The sequence below is a fragment of the Ranitomeya variabilis genome, chromosome 2, assembly GCF_051348905.1.
Source record: "Ranitomeya variabilis isolate aRanVar5 chromosome 2, aRanVar5.hap1, whole genome shotgun sequence".
Classification (NCBI taxonomy): domain Eukaryota; kingdom Metazoa; phylum Chordata; class Amphibia; order Anura; family Dendrobatidae; genus Ranitomeya; species Ranitomeya variabilis.
In genome coordinates this window covers 42050665-42077502 of record NC_135233.1, presented here as the reverse complement: position 1 = coordinate 42077502, position 26838 = coordinate 42050665, and the positions used below count along the sequence as shown (strand labels likewise).

The window sequence follows — 26838 nt, the reverse complement described above, 5'->3', positions numbered from 1 at the left end:
CAAGGAAGATGTGCCTGTAGTACTGGGAATGAATATCCTACGTGAACTCGATCAGATTATGTTTACCAAACGGGGACCTGGATATTGGAAGGCTACTACACATAAGCCTACTCAAGAAGCCCTTCAACGACTGATCCGCATCTGTGGGACGCAGAAGAGTGTGCCCTCTTATCAGGCGGTAGGGGTCATCCGGGCTCCTGGTAAAGAACCTGTAATCCTACCTCCCGAGCGAGAAACTATAGTATACCTTCCAGTGGGGACTCACAGTAACCTTGATGGGTTTGGAAGTGGTTGTTCAGCCTGTGGTAGGCAGAGGAGTGGACCAAGAAGTCATGATAGCTCGTACGATAGCTGTGGTCCAGTGAGGACATGTCCCCATAAGAGCTTTGAATGTGGGCCCCGGAGAGGTCACCTTGCCACGAGGGACAGATCTGGCCCTGGTGTACCTACATAAGGGTGAAGTGGTGAGTTAGAAGGAGGTGTCTTTATCACCGAGAGAAGGCGTGGGGTGGACCCTAGCAGTTGCTGCAGGGGATGAAGAGACGCCATCCCCGGAGTGGAGTGGACGGGTCATCCTTGATCAAATGGAAGTGGATGTGAAGTGTTATGATCCGGTGACCTAGGAGCTGCATGAGAGACCTTCTCAGGAGTAGTGGTATCTGTACTGACCGCGCACCCTAAACTGACACCGCAACTAGAAGTAGCCGTGGGGTGTGCCTGACCCGTCCTAGACACCTCGACACAGCCGGAGGACTAAATACCCCTATAGGTGGAAATGGGAATTCTATCTTGCTTCAGAGCAGAAGCCCAAAGAATAGGCAGCCCCCCACAAATATTGACTGTGAGTATAAGAGGAAAGACACACGCAGGCAGAAAAACAGAATTTAGCAAAAGAGGCACTTCTAGCTAAATAGAAAAGGATAGGACAGAATTCTAAGCGGTCAGTATTAAAATCCTAAAAGTATCCACAGCAGAAAATACAAATATACTACATCTAACTAAAGGCATAGCAAGTATATCTGCAACTCCTGAGAATCCAGCATGACTGAAAAATCCAAACAAAGTCTAAGCTGGACAAAAACACAAATGAATTGCACTGAATTACAAGCACACTGCATGTGTGCAAAGAGACAAAAAACCAGGCACTTATCTTAGCTGAATTGGCAGCAGAGCATGAGGAACCAGAGAGAGAAGCAATCCCTAGAAGAACAATGGACAACTGGCACTGACTAATGAATCCAGCAGCCCTAAATACCCCAATCAGGCCTGCAATCATCAGGGACACCTGACTAAAATTGCAAGCCAGGGACAGCTGCAATACCACCAACAACCACCGGAGGGAACCCAAGAACAGAATTCACAACAGTACCCCCCCCCCCCTTGAGGAGGGGGCACCGAACCCTCACCAGAGCCCCCAGGCCGATCAGGACGAGCCAGATGAAAGGCACGGACCAAATCAGCAGCATGGACATCAGAGGCAGAAACCCAAGAATTATCCTCCTGGCCATAACCCTTCCATTTGACAAGGTACTGAAGCCTCCGCCTCGAAAGGCGAGAATCCAAAATCTTCTCAACCACATACTCCAACTCCCCATCAACCAACACAGGAGCAGGAGGATCCACAGAGGGAACAACGGGCACCACATATTTCCGCAATAAAGATCTGTGGAAAACATTATGGATGGCAAAAGAGGCCGGAAGGGCCAAAGGAAAAGACACCGGATTGATGATCTCAGAAATCCTATAAGGACCAATAAACCGAGGCTTAAACTTAGGGGAAGAAACCTTCATAGGAACATGACGGGAAGACAACCAGACCAAATCCCCAACTCGAAGCCGGGAACCAACACACCGACGACGGTTAGCAAAACGCTGAGCCTCCTCCTGAGACAACACCAAATTGTCCACCACATGAGCCCAAATCTGCTGCAACCTGTCAACCACAGAATCCACACCAGGACAATCGGAAGGCTCAACCTGCCCCGAAGAAAAACGAGGATGAAAACCAAAATTACAAAAGAAGGGCGAAACCAAAGTAGCAGAACTAGCTCGATTATTAAGGGCGAACTCGGCCAATGGCAAAAAAAACACCCAATCATCCTGATCAGCAGAAACAAAGCATCTCAAATAAGTTTTCAAAGTCTGATTAGTTCGCTCGGTCTGGCCATTTGTCTGTGGATGAAATGCGGAAGAAAAAGACAAATCAATGCCCAGCCTAGCACAAAAGGCCCGCCAAAACCTAGAAACAAACTGGGAACCTCTGTCGGACACAATATTCTCCGGAATACCATGCAAACGAACCACATGCTGGAAAAACAATGGAACCAAATCAGAAGAGGAAGGCAATTTAGGCAAAGGCACCAAATGAACCATCTTAGAGAACCGGTCACAAACCACCCAGATAACCGACATCCTCTGCGAAACCGGAAGATCTGAAATAAAATCCATAGAAATATGCGTCCAGGGCCTCTCAGGGACCGGCAAAGGCAAAAGCAACCCGCTAGCACGGGAACAACAAGGCTTGGCCCGCGCACAAGTCCCACAGGACTGCACAAAAGAACGCACATCACGCGACAAAGAAGGCCACCAAAAGGACCTACCAACCAAATCTCTGGTACCAAAAATACCAGGATGGCCTGCCAACACAGAACAATGAACCTCAGAAATCACTCTACTAGTCCATCTATCAGGAACAAACAGTTTGCCCACTGGACAGCCGTCAGGTTTGTCAGCCTGAAATTCCTGCAGAACCCATCGCAAATCAGGGGAAATTGCAGAAAGGATCACCCCTTCCTTCAGAATGCCGACCGGTTTCAGTACCTCAGGAGAATCAGGCAAAAAACTCCTAGAGAGGGCATCAGCCTTAATATTCTTAGAACCTGGAAGATACGAGACCATGAAATCAAAACGGGAGAAAAACAGGGACCATCGAGCCTGTCTAGGATTCAGCCGTCTGGCAGACTTGAGGTAAATCAGATTTTTATGATCGGTCAAGACCACAATACGGTGCTTGGCTCCCTCAACCCAATGTCGCCATTCCTCAAACGCCCACTTCATAGCCAACAACTCCCGATTGCCGACATCATAATTGCGTTCAGCAGGCGAAAACTTACGAGAAAAGAAGGCACACGGTTTCATCAAGGAACCAACAGGATCCCTCTGGGACAAAACGGCCCCTGCGCCAATCTCAGAAGCTTCAACCTCAACCTGAAACGGAAGAGAAACATCCGGCTGACGCAACACCGGGGCAGAAGTAAATCGGCGTTTAAGCTCCTGAAAGGCAGAGACAGCCACAGAGGACCAATTCGCTACATCAGCGCCTTTCTTCGTCAAATCGGTCAGGGGTTTAACCACACTGGAGAAGTTAGCAATGAAACAGCGATAAAAATTAGCAAAGCCCAAAAATTTCTGAAGGCTCTTCACAGATGTGGGCTGAATCCAATCATGAATGGCCTGAACCTTAACCGGATCCATCTCTATAGATGAAGGAGAAAAAATGAAGCCCAAAAAAGAAATCTTCTGCACTCCAAAGAGACACTTAGACCCCTTCACAAACAAAGCATTATCACGAAGGATCTGAAATACCATCCTGACCTGTTTCACATGAGACTCCCAATCATCGGAAAAAATCAAGACATCATCCAAATATACAATCATGAATTTATCAATATAACTCCGGAAGATATCATGCATGAAGGACTGAAAAACAGATGGAGCATTAGTGAGCCCGAATGGCATCACAAGGTATTCAAAATGGCCTTCAGGCGTAGTAAACGCAGTTTTCCATTCATCACCCTGCTTAATACGAACAAGATTATATGCCCCCCGAAGGTCAATCTTAGTAAACCAACTAGCCCCCTTAATCCTGGCAAACAAATCGGAAAGCAAAGGCAAAGGGTATTGAAACTTGACCGTGATCTTATTCAGGAGGCGATAATCAATACAGGGTCTCAAGGAGCCATCCTTCTTAGCAACAAAAAAAAATCCCGCTCCCAACGGTGAAGAAGATGGCCGAATATGCCCCTTCTCCAAAGACTCCTTAACATAACTCCGCATGGCGGTATGTTCCGGCACAGACAGGTTGAAAAGTCGGCCCTTGGGAAACTTACAGCCTGGAATCAAGTCAATAGCACAATCACAGTCCCTGTGCGGTGGAAGGGAACTGGACTTGGGCTCATCGAATACATCCTGAAAATGAGACAAAAACTCTGGAACCTCAGAAGAGGTGGAAGAGGAGATTGACATCAAAGGAACGTCACTATGAACCCCCTGACAACCCCAACTAGTCACAGACATAGACTTCCAATCCAACACAGGATTATGTATCTGCAACCATGGAAAACCCAGCACAATAGCATCATGCAAATTATGCAACACCAGAAAATGACAATCTTCCTGATGGGCTGGCGCCATGCACATGGTCACCTGTGTCCAAAACTGGGGTTTATTTTTAGCCAAAGGTGTAGCATCAATGCCCCTTAAAGGGATAGGGTTCTGCAAAGACTGCAAGTGGAAACCACAACGCCTGGCAAATTCAAAGTCCATTAGATTCAAAGCGGCGCCTGAATCCACAAACGCCATGACAGAAAATGACGACAATGAGCAGATCAAGGTAACAGACAACAGAAATTTAGGTTGTACAGTACTGATGGTAACTGAACTAGCGATTCTCTTTGTACGCTTAGGGCAGACTGAAATGACATGAGAAGCATCGCCACAATAAAAGCACAACCTATTCTGACGTCTGAATCCTTGTTGTTCCGTTCTAGACAGAATCCTATCACACTGCATAGGCTCAGGCATCTGCTCTGAGGACAACGCCACAGCGCGCACAGTTCTGCGCTCCCGCAAGCGACGATCAATCTGAATGGCCAGAGACATAGAATCACTCAGACCAACAGGCGTGGGAAACCCCACCATAACATCTTTAACAGATTCAGAAAGACCCTTTCTGAAAATTGCAGCCAAAGCTTCATCATTCCATTTAGTCAGCACAGACCATTTTCTAAATTTCTGACAAAACAATTCTGCCGCTTCTTGACCCTGAGACAGGGCCAACAAGGTCTTTTCTGCTTGATCCACAGAATTTGGTTCATCATATAATAATCCTAGGGCCTGAAAAAAGGCGTCTACATTAAGCGAGGCCGGATTCCCAGATTCCAGTGAAAATGCCCAATCCTGAGGGTCACCACGCAACAGGGAAATTACAATTTTAACCTGCTGAATGGGATCACCAGAGGAACGAGGTTTCAGAGCAAAAAACAGTTTACAGTTGTTTTTAAAACTCAAAAATTTGGACATGTCCCCAAAAAACAAATCAGGAGTAGGAATCCTAGGCTCTAAAAGCGGAGTCTGAACAAAATAATCCGAAATGCCCTGTACCCTAGCAGCAAGCTGGTCTACACGAGAAACTAATCCCTGAACATCCATGCTAGCACAAGTCTCCTCAGTCACCCAGAGGAAAAGAGGGAAGGAAAGAAATAACAGGCTACAGAAAAAAAAATGGCTCAACACCTTTCTTCCCTTCTTCTGAGATGCATTTAACTCATTGTTGGCCAGCTGTACTGTTATGATCCGGTGACCTAGGAGCCGCATGAGAGACCTTCTCAGGAGTAGTGGTATCTGTACTGACCGCGCACCCTAAACTGACACCGCAACTAGAAGTAGCCGTGGTGTGTGCCTGACCCGTCCTAGACACCTCAACACAGCCGGAGGACTAAATACCCCTATAGGTGGAAATGGGAATTCTATCTTGCCTCAGAGCAGAACCCCAAAGAATAGGCAGCCCCCCACAAATATTGACTGTGAGTATAAGAGGAAAGACACACGCAGGCAGAAAAACAGAATTTAGCAAAAGAGGCACTTCTAGCTAAATAGAAAAGGATAGGACAGAATTCTAAGCGGTCAGTATTAAAATCCTAAAAATATCCACAGCAGAAAATACAAATATACAACATCTAACTAAAGACAGCAAGTATATCTGCAACTCCTGAGAATCCAGCATGACTGAAAAATCCAAACAAAGTCTAAGCTGGACAAAAACACAAATGAATAGCACTGAATTACAAGCACACTGCATGTGTGCAAAGAGACAAAAAACAGACACTTATCTTAGCTGAATTGGCAGCAGAGCATGAGGAACCAGAGAGAGATGCAATCCCTCCAAGAACAATGGACAACTGGCACTAACTAATGAATCCAGCAGTCCTAAATACCCCAGTCAGGCCTGCAATCAGCAAGGACACCTGACTAAGATTGTAAGCCAGGGACAGCTGCAATACCACCAACAACCACCGGAGGGAACCCAAGAACAGAATTCACAACAGTGAAGGCTCTGGGCCCTGAGCGTGTGCAAGCAATAGAAACTATGCTGTGGGAAAATCAGGCCGCATTCGCCCGTCACGCCGAAGATTTCGGCTGTACTGAAGCCATCACGCATGAGATACCGACTGGGGAAGCTCGTCCAATTCGAGAACGATACCGGCAGATCCCGCCCAAGATGTATCAAGAGGTGAAAACATTACTGAGGCAGATGCTGGATTCAGGAGTGGTGCAGAGTAGTCAGAGCCCTTGGGCAGCCCCGGTGGTGCTCGTCAAGAAAAAGGATGGGACCATCCGGTTCTGTGTAGATTACAGGAAACTCAATGCCTGCACTGTTCGAGACTTGTATCCGTTGCCCCGCATCGAGGAATCCTTGACAGCGTTGGGGAAAGCCAAGTACTTCTCCACCCTGGACCTAGCAAGTGGATACTGGCAAGTAGACGTGGCAGAGAAAGACAGAGAGAAAACCGCCTTCATCCTCCCTATGGGGCTGTTTGAGTTTAACCGGATGCCCTTCGGGCTCTCCAATGCTCCAGGCACCTTTCAACGGCTGATGGAAAAGTGTTTGGGAGACTTAAATTTTGAGGCTACCCTGATCTATCTGGATGACATCATTATGTTTTCAGCCTCATTCGAAGAACACCTTGCCCGGCTTGGACAGGTACTCGGAAGACTGCGCATAACCTGAAGGTGAAGACAAAAAAGTGCCACCTCTTCAAGAGAGAGATCGAGTACATAGGCCACATAGTGTCACAAGATGGAGTTCTACCCTCGCCAGAAAAAGTGGCTGCTATCCAGAAGTGGCCAGTCCCTCGAACAATGAGAGAATTCCAGGCCTTCCTGGGACTCGCTGGGTACTACCGCCGGTTTGTTAAAGACTTCGCGAAGGTGGCAGGTCCTCTCAATGAGTTGCTGAGGGGGACCGCTGGAGTGCCGAAGACCCAGCGCATCCCCTGGGCACAGGGACAAGACGAGGCCTTCCAGGCTATAAAGAATGCCCTTACTTCGGCCCCGATTTTGGCCCACGCAGACTCCGATCAACCATTCCTGTTGTACACAGATGGTAGCCTTCATGGACTTGGTGCAGTACTTTCTCAGATACAGGATGGACATGAGAGAGTCATCGGGTATGCCAGCAGGTCCCTGCGAGACAGCGAAAGAAACCCTCACAATTACAGCTTCTTCCGGTTAGAGCTCCTGGCCCTGGTGTGGTCCATGACAGAAAAGTTTGCAGGCTTCCTGACAGGTACCAAGATTCAAGATCGAACAGACAATAATCCCCTGGCCCACCTTGAGAATGCTAAATTGGGGGCCTTAGAACAACGGTGGGTGGCTCGCCTAGTCAAGTTCGACTTTACCATCCGTTATCGCTCTGCTACCGAAAACGCAAATGCTGATGGGCTGTCAAGAGTGCCTGTGGAGACTCCAGTGGGGGATCTTGATGAGCAACTCGAAGAGGAGGAAACCCCAGACTTTGATAAGTTTAAGCCCCCAATGGTTGCGGCCCAGTCAAGAAGGGAGGCCTGCGCATTACCCCAGTCCCTGGGGAGAACCAATGATGAATGGGGACACGTTCAGGATGAAGACGAAGGGCTGAGACAGATGAAATGGTGGGTAACACAAAAGCGGAAGCCTGGCAAACAAGAGAGAGATGATCTGGACTCTGAAATGAGGAGTGTGTTGCACCAGTGGGATAGACTGGAAGTGCGAGAGTCAGTGCTATATCGTAAGAGGCAACAGCCAAAAGATATGGAAGTAAGGTGGCAAGTGGTCATCCCAGGAAGAATGGCTCAAGAAGTAGCTAAAGAAGCCCACGAATTCGGAGCGCACATCGGCCCCACAAAGACCAATGGTTACAGCGGTATGTGTATTGCCCCCGGTTGGAGCTTGTGGTGGAAGAGGTTTGCCGGCAATGTCGAGTATGTGACCTTATTAAGAGTACTGAACAGAAGGCACCCATCCAGACCATACAAACTAAGGAACCGCTAGAAGTCTTGATGATTGACTATCTCTCCTTGTGGGACACTCGGCCCGGGGGCTGCAATACTGTTTGGTGATGACCGATCATTTCTCTAAGTTCGCAGTAGTCACTCCGACTAGAGATCAGACTGTGGAATCGGCGGCGCGAGCCATCTGTCAAGACTTCATCCGGGTGTATGGGTGCCCAAAGCGCATCCACTCCGACCAAGGGGCATGTTTCCAAGGCAAGGTGATGGAAGAATTGTATCGCATGTATGGCATCGAGCGGTCCCGGACCACCCCTTACCACCCTCAAGGCAACGGAGCTTGTGAACACTTCAACAGAACCTTACTTCAAATGCTGAGAACGTTAGAGGAGGATAAGAAGGCGTGTTGGCCAGACTATCTGCCAGAATTGGTCTGGACCTACAACAATCGGGTCCACTCCACCACGGGTTATACCTACCCCCTATCTACTGTTGTTTGGAAAAGCTGGACGAGAGATCATTGAGCTGAATTTGGAACAGCCAGAGGAGCTGATGGAGCGAACTGTCACCTCATGGGTGAAATAGCATCGGCAACGATTGCAAGCGATACGGCGGTTGGCGGGTCAGCAACTGCAAGATAAAGAACATATGGGCCTCAAACCGACTCAAGAGTTACCGCTCCAACCTGGAGACCGAGTATTAGTCAGAGAGAAATGCCCTAAGGGAAAACTAAGTGAGAGATGGGAAGTGCAGCCGTACAAGGTTATCGAGCGAGTGTATGCTAACGGCCCTGTCTACAAGGTACAGATTGAGAATGGGCCATCCGCCCCTAGAGTACTTCACAGAAATATGCTGCGGCCTTGCCGGTCTGAGGTCTGTTCTATGCCATTGTCGCCTGAAGGAGCCACTCCACTTCCTGAATCTGTTATGCCTGATGGTGAAATCGATGATGAGTGGTGGACCGTCCCTGACACAGTAGGGGTTCCTCAGACGCACAGAAATGGTAATCCCATGGATGTACCAGCACCGCCATGCGAGGACGAGACCAGACAAGAGCTCACAATGTCTCCTGAAACAAGTGTTTCTCTGGAAGATAGTTAAGCCTGCCTGACAGCCAAGAGCTTCAAAGATCCCAGAGGTCTAATGCAGGGGTTCCACCAGTCCGATATGTAGAACAGTGTGCTCTGTCTGTTTGTACATCTTTGTTGCCTCCTCTATAGGTGCTGTTCCGCATTGCACGTTCCTTCATTACGCTTCAACCTTGATTCTGTGATGGTCGAGGACTACCATCATTAAGAAGGGAGGCATGTAAGAGGGTGTTGCTGTTATGGACAGTAACACGCTGCCACTTTAAGAGACAGCACCCCCTTGTCTGGTGTGATGGAATGTCCTGCTTCCCCCTTCTTTAGACTGTGAAGATGAACTGCCCAAGAATTAGGGGAGGAGTTGAGCCTGAACTGTGTGTGTGAGATGAAGCTTCTAGAGAGAGAACTTTGTGCTGTTTGCTACAAGAAAGGTCCCACAGCCTGGGACGGAGTGTACTTGTGAAATTTGCAAGACTTTTCCGGGTACAGCAAAGGTGGATGTTCTGTGCTAGCTCGTGAAGCCACGAAGATACTGAGAAAGGGACTTACAGTTTCCAGGAGCATCCCTAGGATCTAGAAGCAAGGAGAAGACCACGCTTCACAGAGCTGACAGGAAGCCGTGCGCACCACCATCTTAGACTTCTGGGGGCCCCCTGGGACTGGACCTGAGTCCCCAGCATCACCGTGAGTCTGTTCCTGTTTGGTGCACCTGTTAGGGCCTAGTGTAGGCTTCAGTAGTCAGCACACGGGAGCCATGTGGCCTGCTTAGTAAGGGCCAGGGACGTTATACGTAGAGTAGCATCGTTATTTGTTTATTGTTTAAAGTTGCTTGTGAGACATATTCTGAGTCTGTAATAGTTGGAGCACCGTGCTATTTTACGTACAAGATAAAGTTTATAACTCTTGTAAAGTGTCTCTTGCCATTGCATACCCCTGTTTGTATCTTCCTCACCCACTTCATTCCTTGCCTCCCAATAAATCTACCCTTTGTTGTTTGCACCTCATCTTGTGTACAGTAGTCTTCCTGCACCATGGTGGTCCCCCGGCCATCACTTCATATACACAGCTCTGCAGCCTGCATGTCCCACATATATACACAGCTCTGCCGCCTCCATGTCTCACATATATACACAGCTCTGCTGCCTGCATGTCCCTCATATATACACAGCTCTGCTCCCTGCATGTCCCACCTATATACACAGCTCTGCACCCTGCATGTCCCACCTATATACACAGCTCTGCTCCCTGCATGTCCAATATATATACACAGCTCTGCTGCCTGCATGTCTCACATATATACACAGCTCTGCTTCCTGCATGTCCCACATATATACACAGCTCTGCTGCCTGCATGTCCCTCATATATACACAGCTCTGCTCCCTGCATGTCCCTCATATATACACACAGCTCTGCCGCCTGCATGTCCCACATATATACACAGCTCTGCCGCCTGCATGTCCCACATATATACACAGCTCTGCCGCCTGCATGTCCCACATATATACACAGCTCTGCCGCCTGCATGTCCCACATATATACACAGCTCTGCCGCCTGCATGTCCCACATATATACACAGCTCTGCCACCTCCATGTCCCACATATATACACAGCTCTGCTCCCTGCATGTCCCACATATATACACAGCTCTGCTGCCTGCATGTCCCACATATATACACAGCTCTGCTGCCTGCATGTCCCTCATATATACACAGCTTTGCTGCCTGCATGTCCCACATATATACACAGCTCTGCTCCCTGCATGTCCCACATATATACACAGCTCTGCTCCCTGCATGTCCCTCATATATACACAGCTCTGCTCCCTGCATGTCCCACATATATACACAGCTCTGCTCTCTGCATGTCCCACATATATACACAGCTCTGCCGCCTGCATGTCCCACATATATACACAGCTCTGCCGCCTGCATGTACCACATATATACACAGCTCTGCCGCCTGCATGTCCCACATATATACACAGCTCTGCCGCCTGCATGTCCCACATATATACACAGCTCTGCCGCCTCCATGTCCCACATATATACACAGCTCTGCCGCCTGCATGTCCCACATATATACACAGCTCTGCCGCCTGCATGTCCCACATATATACACAGCTCTGCCGCCTGCATGTCCCACATATATACACAGCTCTGCCGCCTGCATGTCCCACCTATATACACACAGCTCTTCTCCCTGCATGTCCCACCTATATACACACAGCTCTTCTCCCTGCATGTCCCACATATATACACAGCTCTGCTGCCTGCATGTCTCACATATATACACAGCTCTGCTGCCTGCATGTCCCACCTATATACACAGCTCTGCTACCTGCATGTCCCACCTATATACACAGCTCTGCTCCCTACATGTCCCTCATATATACACAGCTCTGCTCCCTGCATGTCCCACATATATACACAGCTCTGCTGCCTGCATGTCTCACATATATACACAGCTCTGCTGCCTGCATGTCCCACCTATATACACAGCTCTGCTACCTGCATGTCCCACCTATATACACAGCTCTGCTCCCTACATGTCCCTCATATATACACAGCTCTGCTCCCTGCATGTCCCACCTATATACACAGCTCTGCTCCCTGCATGTCCCACCTATATACACAGCTCTGCTCCCTGCATGTCCCACATATATACACAGCTCTGCTCCCTGCATGTCCCACATATATACACAGCTCTGCTCCCTGCATGTCCCACATATATACACAGCTCTGCCGCCTGCATGTCCCACCTATATACACAGCTCTGCCGCCTGCATGTCCCACATATATACACAGCTCTGCTCCCTGCATGTCCCTCCTATATACACAGCTCTGCTCCCTGCATGTCCCACATATATACACAGCTCTGCTCCCTGCATGTCCCACATATATACACAGCTCTGCCGCCTGCATATCCCTCCTATGTACACAGCTCTGCCGCCTGCATGTCCCACATATATACACAGCTCTGCCGCCTGCATATCCCTCCTATATACACACAGCTCTGCTTCCTGCATGTCCCACATATATACACAGCTCTGCCGCCTGCATATCCCACATATATACACAGCTCTGCCGCCTGCATGTCCCACATATATACACAGCTCTGCCGCCTGCATGTCCCACATATATACACAGCTCTGCCGCCTGCATGTCCCACATATATACACAGCTCTGCTCCCTGCATGTCCCACATATATACACAGCTCTGCTCCCTGCATGTCCCACCTATATACACAGCTCTGCTCCCTGCATGTCCCTCATATATACACAGCTCTGCTCCCTGCATGTCCCACATATATACACAGCTCTGCTGCCTGCATGTCCCTCCTATATACACAGCTCTGCTACCTGCATGTCCCACATATATACACAGCTCTGCTGCCTGCATGTCCCACATATATACACAGCTCTGCTCCCTGCATGTCCCACCCATATACACAGCTCTGCTCCCTGCATGTCCCACCTATATACACAGCTCTGCTCCCTGCATGTCCCACCTATATACACAGCTCTGCTGCCTGCATGTCCCTCATATATACACAGCTCTGCCGCCTGCATGTCCCTCATATAAACACAGCTCTGCTGCCTGCATGTCCCACATATACACTCACTGGCCACTTTATTAGGTACACCATGCTAGTAACGGGTTGGACCCCCTTTTGCCTTCAGAACTGCCTCAATTCTTCGTGGCATAGATTCAACAAGGTGCTGGAAGCATTCCTCAGAGATTTTGGTCCATATTGACATGATGGCATCACACAGTTGCCGCAGATTTGTCGGCTGCACATCCCAAAGATGCTCCATACAAGGCAGGATGGATCCATGCTTTCATGTTGTTTACGCCAAATTCTGACCCTACCATCCGAATGTCGCAGCAGAAATCGAGACTCATCAGACCAAGCAACGTTTTTCCAATCTTCTACTGTCCAATTTCGATGAGCTTGTACAAATTGTAGCCTCAGTTTCCTGTTCTTAGCTGAAAGGAGTGGTACCCGGTGTGGTCTTCTGCTGCTGTAGCCCATCTGCCTCAAAGTTCGACGCACTGTGCGTTCAGAGATGCTCTTAGGCCTACCTTGGTTGTAACGGGTGGCGATTTGAGTCACTGTTGCCTTTCTATCAGCTCGAACCAGTCTGCCCATTCTCCTCTGACCTCTGGCATCAACAAGGCATTTCCGCCCACAGAACTGCCGCTCACTGGATTTTTTTTCTTTTTCGGACCATTCTCTGTAAACCCTAGAGATGGTTGTGCGTGAAAATCCCAGTAGATCAGCAGTTTCTGAAATACTCAGACCAGCCCTTCTGGCACCAACAACCATGCCACGTTCAAAGGCACTCAAATCACCTTTCTTCCCCATACTGATGCTCGGTTTGAAGCAATGGAGAATATCCTCGTAAAGCAAATAGATGAAGCTGCGACTCAAGGAGAAGTCATTATTATGGGGGACTTCAACTACCCTGAAATAGATTGGGGAACAGAAACCTGCAGTTCCAGTAAAGGTAATCGATTTTTGACAACTATGAGAGACAATTACCTTTCACAACTGGTTCCGGACCCAACAAGGAGGGGGGCACTGCTAGACCTAATATTAACCAACAGGCCAGACCGCATATCAAATATAAGGGTTGGGGGTCACTTGGGGAATAGTGATCACAAAATAATAAGTTTTCATGTAACCTTTAATAAGATGGGTAGTAGGGGGGTGACAAGGACACTAAACTTCAGGAGGGCAAATTTCCAACGGATGAGAGAGGATCTTGGTGCAATTAACTGGGACGATATCCTGAGACACAAAAATACACAAAGAAAATGGGAGACATTTATTAGCATCCTGGATAGGACCTGTGCACAGTATATACCGTATGGGAATAAACATACTAGAAATAGGAGGAAACCAATATGGCTAAATAGAGCTGTAAGGGGCGCAATAAGGGACAAAAAGAAAGCATTTAGAGAATTAAAGGAAGTAGGTAGTGATGAGGCATTAAATAAATACAGAAAATTAAATAAATTCTGTAAAAAGCAAATCAAGGCAGCAAAGATTGAGACAGAGAGACTCATTGCCAGAGAGAGTAAAAATAATCCCAAAATATTCTTTAACTATATAAATAGTAAGAAACTAAAAAATGACAGTGTTGGCCCCCTTAAAAATAGTCTGGGTGAAATGGTGGATGAGGATGAGGAAAAAGCCAATATGCTAAATGACTTTTTTTCATCAGTATTTACAAAAGAAAATCCCATGGCAGCCAATATGACTAGTGATAAAAATTCCCCATTAAATGTCACCTGCTTAACCCAGCAGGAAGTACAGCGGCGTCTAAAAATAACTAAAATTGACAAATCTCCGGGCCCGGATGGGATACATCCCCGAGTACTGCAGGAACTAAGTACAGTCATTGATAGACCATTATTTTTAATCTTTAAAGACTCCATAATAACAGGGTCTGTACCACAGGACTGGCGTATAGCAAATGTGGTGCCAATATTCAAAAAAGGGGCAAAAACTGAACTCGGAAATTATAGGCCAGTAAGTTTAACCTCTACTGTGGGTAAAATCCTGGATGGCATTCTAAGAGATGCTATGCTGGAGTATCTGAAGAGGAATAACCTCATGACCCAGTATCAGCACGGGTTTACTAGGGACCGTTCATGTCAGACTAATTTGATCAGCTTCTATGAAGAGGTAAGTTCCGGACTGGACCAAGGGAACCCAGTGGACGTAGTGTATATGGACTTTTCCAAAGCTTTTGATACGGTGCCACACAAAAGGTTGTTACATAAAATGAGAGTAATGGGGATAGGGGAAAATATGTGTAAGTGGGTTGAGAGCTGGCTCAGGGATAGGAAACAAAGGGTGGTTATTAATGGAGTACACTCGGACTGGGTCACGGTTAGCAGTGGGGTACCACAGGGGTCAGTATTGGGCCCTCTTCTTTTTAACATATTTATTAATGACCTTGTAGGGGGCATTCAGAGTAGAATTTCAATATTAGCAGATGACACTAAACTCTGCAGGGTAATCAATACAGGGGAGGACAATTTTATATTACAGGATGATTTATGTAAACTAGAAGCTTGGGCTGATAAATGGCAAATGAGCTTTAATGGGGATAAATGTAAGGTCATGCACTTGGGTAGAAGTAATAAGATGTATAACTATGTGCTTAATTCTAAAACTCTGGGCAAAACCGTCAATGAAAAAGACCTGGGTGTATGGGTGGATGACAAACTCATATTCAGTGGCCAGTGTCAGGCAGCTGCTACAAAGGCAAATAAAATAATGGGATGTATTAAAAGAGGCATAGATGCTCATGAGGAGAACATAATTTTACCTCTATACAAGTCACTAGTTCGACCACACTTAGAATACTGTGCACAGTTCTGGTCTCCGGTGTATAAGAAAGACATAGCTGAACTGGAGCGGGTGCAGAGAAGAGCGACCAAGGTTATTAGAGGACGAGGGGGTCTGCAATACCAAGATAGGTTATTACACTTGGGGCTATTTAGTTTGGAAAAACGAAGACTAAGGGGTGATCTTATTTTAATGTATAAATATATGAGGGGACAGTACAAAGACCTTTCTGATGATCTTTTTAGTCATAGACCTGAGACAGGGACAAGGGGGCATCCTCTACGTCTGGAGGAAAGAAGGTTTAAGCATAATAACAGACGCGGATTCTTTACTGTAAGAGCAGTGAGACTATGGAACTCTCTGCCGTATGATGTTGTAATGAGTGACTCATTGCTTCAATTTAAGAGGGGACTGGATACCTTTCTGGAAAAGTATAATATTACAGGGTATATATATTAGATTCCTTGATAAGGCGTTGATCCAGGGAACTAGTCTGATTGCCGTATGTGGAGTCGGGAAGGAATTTTTTTCCCCATGGTGAAGTTAAGCCCCCGTCTCACATAGCGAGATCGCTAGCGAGATCGCTGCTGAGTCACTAGTTTTGTGACGCAACAGCGACCTCCATAGCGATCTCGCTATGTGTGACACGTACCAGCGATCAGGCCCCTGCTGCGAGATCGCTGGTCGTGTCGGAATGGCCTGGACCTTTTTTTGGTCGTTGAGGCCCCGCTGACATCGCTGAATCGGTGTGTGTGACACCGATCCAGCGATGTCTTCACTGGTAACCAGGGTAAACATCGGGTTACTAAGCGCAGGGCCGCGCTTAGTAACCCGATGTTTACCCTGGTTACCAGCGTAAATGTAAAAAAAAAACAAACAATACATACTCGCCTTCTGATGTCCGTCAGGTCCCTGGCCGTCTGCTTCCTGCTCTCACTGACTGCCGGCCGTACAGTGAGAAGTGAGAGCACAGCAGTGACGTCACCGCTGCGCTCTGCTCTCACTGTACGGCGGCACTCAGTCAGAGCAGGAAGCACACGGCAAGGGACCTGGACACCGAAAGGCGAGTATGTACTGTTTGTTTTTTTTGGTAACCAGGGTAAACATCGGGTTACTAAGCGCGGCCCTGCGCTTAGTAACCCGTTGTTTACCCTGGTTACCCGGGTGCTGCAGGGGGACTTCGGCATCGTTGAAGACAGTTTCAACGATGCCGAAGTCGTTCCCCTGATCGTTGGTCGCTGGAGAGAGCTGTCTGTGTGACAGCTCCCCAGCGACCACACAGCGACTTACCAACGATCACGGCCAGGTCATATCGCTGGTCGTGATCGTTGGTAAATCGCTTAGTGAGACGGGGCCTTTACTCTTTGCCACATGGGTTTTTTTTGCCTTCCCCTGGATCAACATGTTAGGGCATGTTAGGTTAGGCTATGGGTTGAACTAGATGGACTTACAGTCTTCCTTCAACCTTAATAACTATGTAACTATGTAACTGCAGGAGATTGTCTTGACCATGTCTACATGCCTAAATGCACTGAGTTGCCGCCATGTGATTGGCTGATTAGAAATTAAGTGTTAACAAGAAGTTGGACAGGTGTACCTAATAAAGTGGCCAGTGAGTGTATACACAGCTCTGCTGCCTGCATGTCTCACATATATACACAGCTCTGCTCCCTGCATGTCCCACCTATATACACAGCTCTGCTCCCTACATGTCCCTCATATATACACAGCTCTGCTCCCTGCATGTCCCTCATATATACACAGCTCTGCCGCCTGCATGTCCCTCATATATACACAGCTCTGCTGCCTGCATGTCCCTCATATATACACAGCTCTGCCGCCTGCATGTCCCACATACAGTTAGGTCCATATATATTTGGACAGAGACAACATTTTTCTAATTTTGGTTATAGACATTACCACAATGAATTTTAAACAACATAATTCAGATGCAGTTGAAGTTCAGACTTTCAGCTTTCATTTGAGGGTATCCACATTAAAATTGGATGAAGGGTTTAGGAGTTTCAGCTCCTTAACATGTGCCACCCTGTTTTTAAAGGGACCAAAAGTAATTGGACATATTCAATAATTTTAAATGAAATGTTCATTTTTAATACTTGGTTGAAAACCCTTTGTTGGCAATGACTGCCTGAAGTCTTGAACTCATGGACATCACCAGACGCTGTGTTTCCTCCTTTTTGATGCTCGGCCAGGCCTTCACTGCGGTGGTTTTCAGTTGCTGTTTGTTTCTGGGCCTTTCTGTCTGAAGTTTAGTCTTTAACAAGTGAAATGCTGCTCAATTGGGTTGAGATCAGGTGACTGACTTGGCCATTCAAGAATATTCCACTTCTTTGCTTTAATAGACTCCTGGGTTGCTTTGGCTTTATGTTTTGGGTCATTCTCCATCTGTAGTATGAAACGACGACCAATCAGTTTGGCTGCATTTGGCTGGATCTGAGCACACAGTATGGCGGCTCTGAATACCTCAGAATTCATTCGGCTGCTTCTGTCCTGTGTCACATCATCAATAAACACTAGTGACCCAGTGCCACTGGCAGCCATGCATGCCCAAGCCATCACACTGCCTCCGCCGTGTTTTACAGATGATGTGGTATGCTTTGGATCATGAGCTGTACCACGCCTTCGCCATACTTTTCTCTTTCCATCATTCTGGTAGACGTTGATCTTGGTTTCATCTGTCCAAAGAATGTTCTTCCAGAACTGTTCTGGCTTTTTTAGATGTTTTTCAGCAAAGTCCAGTCTAGCCTTTTTCTTCTTGATGCTTATGAGTGACTTGCACCGTGCAGTGAACCCTCTGTATTTACTGTCATGCAGTCTTCTCTTTATGGTAGATTTGGATATTGATACGCCGACCTCCTGGAGAGTGTTGGTCACTTGGTTGGCTGTTGTGAAGGGGTTTCTCTTCACCATGGAGATTATTCTGCGATCATCCACCACTGTTGTCTTCCGTGGGCGCTCAGGTCTTTTTGCATTGATGAGTTCACCAGTGCTTTCTTTCTTTCTCAGGATGTACCAAACTGTAGATTTTGCCACTCCTAATATTGTAGCAATTTCTCGGATGGGTTTTTTCTGTTTTCGCAGCTTAAGGATGGCTTGTTTCACCTGCATGGAGAGCTCCTTTGACCGCATGTTTACTTCACAGCAAAACCTTCCAAATGCAAGCACCACACCTCAAATCAACTCCAGGCCTTTTATCTGCTTACTTGACAATGACATAACAAAGGGATTGCCCACACCTGTCCATGAAATAGCCTTGGAGTCAATTGTCCAATTACTTTCGGTCCCTTTAAAAACAGGGTGGCACATGTTAAGGAGCTGAAACTCCTAAACCCTTCATCCAATTTTAATGTGGATACCCTCAAATGAAAGCTGAAAGTCTGAACTTCAACTGCATCTGAATTATGTTGTTTAAAATTCATTGTGGTAATGTCTATAACCAAAATTAGAAAAATGTCATCTCTGTCCAAATATATATGGACCTAACTGTATATACACAGCTCTGCCGCCTGCATGTCCCACCTATATACACACCTCTGCCGCCTGCATGTCCCACATATATACACAGCTCTGCTGCCTGCATGTCCCACATATATACACAGCTCTGCCGCCTGCATGTCCCACATAAATACACAGCTCTGCCGCCTTCATGTCACATATATACACAGCTCTGCTCCCTGCATGTCCCTCATATATACACAGCTCTGCTCCCTGCATGTCCCTCATATATACACAGCTCTGCTCCCTGCATGTCCTACATATATACACACAGCTCTGCTCCCTGCATGTCCCTCATATATACACAGCTCTGCTCCCTGCATGTCCCACATATATACACAGCTCTGCTCCCTGCATGTCCCACATATATACACAGCTCTGCTCCCTGCATGTCCCTCATATATACACAGCTCTGCCGCCTGCATGTCCCACATATATACACAGCTCTGCTCCCTGCATGTCCCTCATATATACACAGCTCTGCTCCCTGCATGTCCTACATATATACACACAGCTCTGCTCCTTGCATGTCCCTCATATATACACAGCTCTGCTCCCTGCATGTCCCTAGTATATACACAGCTCTGCTCCCTGCATGTCCCTCATATATACACAGCTCTGCTCCCTGCATGTCCCTCATATATACACAGCTCTGCTCCCTGCATGTCCCTCCTATATACACAGCTCTGCTCCCTGCATGTCCCACATATATACACAGCTCTGCTCCCTGCATGTCCCTCATATATACACAGCTCTGCTCACTGCATGTCCCTCCTATATACACAGCTCTGCTCCCTGCATGTCCCACATATATACACAGCTCTGCTCCCTGCATGTCCCACATATATACACAGCTCTGCTCCCTGCATGTCCTACATATATACACACAGCTCTGCTCCCTGCATGTCCCTCATATATACACAGCTCTGCCGCCTGCATGTCCCTCATATATACACAGCTCTGCTCCCTGCATGTCCTACATATATACACACAGCTCTGCTCCCTGCATGTTCCACATATATACACAGCTCTGCTCCCTGCATGTCCCACATATATACACAGCTCTGCTCCCTGCATGTCCTACATATATACACAGCTCTGCTACCTGCATGTCCCTCATATATACACAGCTCTGCTCCCTGCATGTCCCTCATATATACACAGCTCTGCTCCCTGCATGTCCTACATATATACACACAGCTCTGCTCCCTGCATGTCCCACATATATACACAGCTCTGCTCCCTGCATGTCCCACATATATACACAGCTCTGCTCCCTGCATGTCCCACATATATACACAGCTCTGCTCCCTGCATGTCCCACATATATACACAGCTCTGCTCCCTGCATGTCCCACATATATACACAGCTCTGCTCCCTGCATGTCCCACATATATACACAGCTCTGCTCCCTGCATGTCCCACATATATACACAGCTCTGCTCCCTGCATGTCCCTCATATATACACAGCTCTGCCGCCTCCATGTCCTACATATATACACAGCTCTGCCGCCTGCATGTCCCTCATATATACACAGCTCTGCTGCCTGCATGTCCCTCATATATACACAGCTCTGCCGCCTCCATGTCCTACATATATACACAGCTCTGCCACCTCCATGTCCTACATATATACACAGCTCTGCCGCCTGCATGTCCCTCATATATACACAGCTCTGCTGCCTGCATGTCCCACATATATACACAGCTCTGCTGCCTGCATGTCCCTCATATATACACAGCTCTGCCGCCTGCATGTCCCTCATATATACACAGCTCTGCTCCTTGCATGTCCCTCATATATACACAGCTCTGCTCCCTGCATGTCCCTAGTATATACACAGCTCTGCTCCCTGCATGTCCCTCATATATACACAGCTCTGCTCCCTGCATGTCCCTCATATATACACAGCTCTGCTCCCTGCATGTCCCTCATATATACACAGCTCTGCTCACTGCATGTCCCTCCTATATACACAGCTCTGCTCCCTGCATGTCCCACATATATACACAGCTCTGCTCCCTGCATGTCCCACATATATACACAGCTCTGCTCCCTGCATGTCCTACATATATACACACAGCTCTGCTCCCTGCATGTCCCTCATATATACACAGCTCTGCCGCCTGCATGTCCCTCATATATACACAGCTCTGCTCCCTGCATGTCCTACATATATACACACAGCTCTGCTCCCTGCATGTCCCACATATATACACAGCTCTGCTCCCTGCATGTCCCACATATATACACAGCTCTGCTCCCTGCATGTCCTACATATATACACAGCTCTGCTACCTGCATGTCCCTCATATATACACAGCTCTGCTCCCTGCATGTCCCTCATATATACACAGCTCTGCTCCCTGCATGTCCTACATATATACACACAGCTCTGCTCCCTGCATGTCCCACATATATACACAGCTCTGCTCCCTGCATGTCCCACATATATACACAGCTCTGCTCCCTGCATGTCCCACATATATACACAGCTCTGCTCCCTGCATGTCCCACATATATACACAGCTCTGCTCCCTGCATGTCCCACATATATACACAGCTCTGCTCCCTGCATGTCCCACATATATACACAGCTCTGCTCCCTGCATGTCCCACATATATACACAGCTCTGCTACCTGCATGTCCCACATATATACACAGCTCTGCTCCCTGCATGTCCCTCATATATACACAGCTCTGCTCCCTGCATGTCCCACATATATACACAGCTCTGCTCCCTGCATGTCCCTCATATATACACAGCTCTGCTCCCTGCATGTCCCTCATATATACACAGCTCTGCTCCCTGCATGTCCCTCATATATACACAGCTCTGCCGCCTCCATGTCCTACATATATACACAGCTCTGCCGCCTGCATGTCCCTCATATATACAAAGCTCTGCTGCCTGCATGTCCCTCCTATATACACAGCTCTGCCGCCTCCATGTCCTACATATATACACAGCTCTGCCGCCTCCATGTCCTACATATATACACAGCTCTGCTCCCTGCATGTCCCTCATATATACACAGCTCTGCTCCCTGCATGTCGCTCATATATACACAGCTCTGCTCCCTGCATGTCCCTCATATATACACAGCTCTGCCGCCTCCATGTCCTACATATATACACAGCTCTGCCACCTGCATGTCCCTCATATATACACAGCTCTGCTCCCTGCATGTCCCTCATATATACACAGCTCTGCTCCCTGCATGTCCCACATATATACACAGCTCTGCCGCCTGCATGTCCCTCATATATACACAGCTCTGCCCCCTGCATGTCCCTCATATATACACAGCTCTGCTCCCTGCATGTCCCTCATATATACACAGCTCTGCCGCCTGCATGTCCCACCTATATACACAGCTCTGCTCCCTGCATGTCCCTCCTATATACACAGCTCTGCTCCCTGCATGTCCCTCATATATACACAGCTCTGCTCCCTGCATGTCCCTCATATATACACAGCTCTGCTCCCTGCATGTCCCTCATATATACACAGCTCTGCTGCCTGCATGTCCCTCATATATACACAGCTCTGCTGCCTGCATGTCTCACATATATACACAGCTCTGCTGCCTGCATGTCCTACATATATACACAGCTCTGCCCCCTGCATGTCTCACATATATACACAGCTCTGCTGCCTGCATGTCCTACATATATACACAGCTCTGCTGCCTGCATGTCTCACATATATACACAGCTCTGCTGCCTGCATGTCCCTCATATATACACAGCTCTGCTCCCTGCATGTCCCACATATATACACAGCTCTGCTCCCTGCATGTCCCTCATATATACACAGCTCTGCTCCCTGCATGTCCCTCATATATACACAGCTCTGCTCCCTGCATGTCCCACATATATACACAGCTCTGCTCCCTGCATGTCCCACATATATACACAGCTCTGCTCCCTGCATGTCCCACATATATACACAGCTCTGCTCCCTGCATGTCCCTCATATATACACAGCTCTGCTCCCTGCATGTCCCACATATATACACAGCTCTGCTCCCTGCATGTCCCACATATATACACAGCTCTGCTCCCTGCATGTCCCACATATATACACAGCTCTGCTCCCTGCATGTCCCTCATATATACACAGCTCTGCTCCCTGCATGTCCCACATATATACACAGCTCTGCTCCCTGCATGTCCCACATATATACACAGCTCTGCTCCCTGCATGTCCTACATATATACACAGCTCTGCCCCCTGCATGTCCCTCATATATACACAGCTCTGCTCCCTGCATGTCCCTCATATATACACAGCTCTGCTCCCTGCATGTCCCACATATACACAGCTCTGCTCTCTGCATGTCCCTCCTATATACACAGCTCTGCTCCCTGCATGTCCCTCATATATACACAATTATACACAGCTCTGCTTCCTCCTTGTGTTAGAGCCCTGGTACAACAAGCCCCGCCCACACGAATGTGATCACATGACCATGACGTCACGGAAGGTCCTTTTCCCTTCCTTTCTCAGTAGGAATGTTGTGATTTTTTATTCTCTGTGAATGACTGGAGTCCGGGCGGCTGCAGGTACCGGGGTCGGGGGTCACCAGTGTCAGCTCAGAGTTGTGCCTGACACTCTGCTAAGGGGCTAAATGTCCCAGCATGCCTTGCTAAGTTTAGCCGTGCAGTCACGTGACGCCAACTTTCAATGTGATGTGTCCAGGCAATTGCTTAAAAGGCAACTCCTCGGTGTAATTTCATTATCAGCATTGACAGGATGCCGTCAGTCGCATGCTGGTACAGTCAGTGGAATACAGGATGCAGTTGTATGCAGGATGTAGTCAGTCATATTCATGGTGCCTTCGGTCGCATGCAAGATGCATTCATTGCATATGGAACGCAGCCAGTCGGATGTAGGGTGCAGTAGTTGCACGCAGGATGTAGTCATATGCTTGGTGCAGTCAGTTGCATGTAGGTTACAGTCAGTAGCATGCAGGGTTCAGTTAGTAGTATGCATGTTGCAGTCAGTCACATGCAGTTGTTGCATGCAGGTGCAATTAGTTGGATGCATGCTGCTGTCATTGCACACAATATGCAGCCAGTAGCATGTATGGTGCTGTCAGTCTCTTGCAGCACACAGGGTGCAGTCAGTCATATGCAGGGTTCAGTTGTTGCATACAGGCTGCAGTCAGTTGCGGGCAGGGCCGGTTTTAGACAAAGTTGGGCCCTAGGCAAAAATTTAAAGTGGGGGCCCCAAATGATAACATTGCACTGTGGCCCCCATATTTAGGGGCCTTATATCGGCCAAGGGGTCTGCCACTATTAGCTGTACGCAGGGGTGTTGCTAGGGTCAGAAAAGATTGGGGGCCCAAGACAAAGAGTTGCCCCCAACTCCCTCTTAATTTTTTTTTATCTCTTCAGATAAAACACTGCTAAAGGCCCCGTCTCACATAGCGAGGTCGCTAGCGAGATCGCTGCTGAGTCACAAGTTTTGTGACGCAACAGCGACCTCCATAGCGATCTCGCTATGTGTGACACGTACCAGCGATCAGGCCCCTGCTGCGAGATCGCTGGTCGTGTCGGAATGGCCTGGGCCATTTTTTGGTCGTTGAGGTCCCGCTGACATCGCTGAATCGGTGTGTGTGACACCGATCCAGCGATGTCTTCACTGGTAACCAGGGTAAACATCGGGTTACTAAGCGCAGGGCCGTGCTTAGTAACCCGATGTTTACCCTGGTTACCAGCGTAAATGTAAAAAAAAACAAACAGTACATACTCACCATCTGATGTCCGTCAGGTCCCTTGCCGTCTGCTTCCTGCTCTGACTGAGATCCGGCCGTACAGTGAGAGCAGAGCGCAGCGGTGACGTCACCGCTGCGCTCTGCTCTCACTGTACGGCGGCACTCAGTCAGAGCAGGAAGCAGACGGCAAGGGACCTGACGGACACCGAAAGGCGAGTATGTACTGATTGTTTTTTTTGGTAACCAGGGTAAACATCGGGTTACTAAGCGCGGCCCTGCGCTTAGTAACCCGATGTTTACCCAGGTTACCCGGGTGCTGCAGGGGGACTTCGGCATCGTTGAAGACAGTTTCAACGATGCCGAAGTCGTTCCCCTGATCGTTGGTCGCTGGAGAGAGCTGTCTGTGTGACAGCTCCCCAGCGACCACACAACGACTTACCAACGATCACGGCCAGGTCGTATCGCTGGTCGTGATCGTTGGTAAATCGCTATGTGAGACGGGGCCTAACTCTCTGAGAGTAGATAATGTAGTAGATGTCACCTGCAGTCCTATGTTAGGGTATGTGTCCACATTCAGGATTGCATCAGGATTTGGTCAGGATTTTTCATCAGTATTTGTAAGCCAAAACCAGGAGTGGAACAATTAGAGGAAAATTATAACAGAAACATATGCTCCACTTTTGCATTTATCACCCACTCCTGGTTTTGGCTTACAAATACTGATGAAAAATCCTGATGCAATCCTGAACGTGGACACATACCCTAAGGGTATGTTTCCACGGTCAGGAAACGCTGCTTGTTTGACGCTGTGCAGAGCTGCAGCGTCAAACAAGCAGCGTCCAGATGTTCCTGCATAGTGGAGGGGATTTTATGAAATCCCGTCTCCACTATGCGTGGAAACCCGCACGCAGCGGCCCTGCGACTCCGGACATGCTGCACGTCTTTTCAGATCGCAGCATGTCCGTACACCTTGCGGGGCCGCAGCGTCCCCGCAAGGCATATCACAGGGCGCTATGGGAGAGCGCGATCATCCCGGATGTGAAGAGTTAACACATCCGGCATGATCGCGTCCCAGAAAGGGGGCGGGGCTTAGCGCCGAGCGGCTTCGCCGCTGCGGCGATACCGCCGGCCATCCTGAACGTGGAAACATACCCTAACACCAGAGATAGCAGTGATAACTCTGAGTACAGATAATTTAGTATATATCACATGCAGTCCTATGCAACACCACAGATAGACATAGCGTTTCGTTTTAAGGTAACGTTTTGACCCGCTGGGTCTTTTTCAAACCTTACTCATAGTAGAGAAAATAGGGAGAGGGCATGTTCCCAGGAAAGGTGCTGGAGTCCCGTTAGGGGCATATGCGGTGCAGATGCCTGATGCAGCACACATATATCCCCTAACGGGACTCCAGCACCTTTCCTGGGAACATGCCCTCTCCTTATTTTCTCTACTATGAGTAAGGTTTGAAAAAGACCCAGCGGGTCGAAACGTTACCTTACAACACTGCGGTGAATTGTTCAATTTTGGTGTTTTTAAAATAAAAATCACTTGTTTGGCAAAAATTCTGAAGACATTCTGAGTGCGACTGTTTATACCTGGAACATATAGGGTGCAGTCAGTCGCACGCAGGGTTCAATAGTTGCATACAGTATGCAGTGAGTCGGGTGCAGTGTTCGGTCATTCACATGCAGGGTGCACTTAGTCGCATGTAAATGTAGTGAGTAGGATGCCGTTAGTTAGATGCAGTCAGTTGCATGTATAATAGAGTGAGGCTGGTTTCACACTTGCGTTTTGATCTGCAGCGTTTTTACAAAAAAACGCATGCGTTTTTTTCCCCTATGTTTAACATTAAAAACGCATGCGTTTTTTTGCACGCA

At 48.0% G+C, this 26838-nt stretch overlaps 1 protein-coding gene across 2 annotated transcripts in view; it reads left to right on the top strand.

Annotated features, from left to right (window-relative positions):
• Window positions 1-26838, top strand: part of HHAT (hedgehog acyltransferase) — a 375411-nt gene that overhangs the window by 18377 nt on the left and 330196 nt on the right. The window contains exon 1 of one of the 2 annotated variants that reach the window (XM_077282351.1): window positions 23719-23804. The exons of the other annotated variant lie outside the window; for it this stretch is intronic. The gene's annotated coding sequence lies outside the window, so the exon portion shown is untranslated. Of the gene's footprint in view, window positions 1-23718; window positions 23805-26838 lie in introns of those variants that run through there. 2 annotated transcript variants of the gene reach the window in all.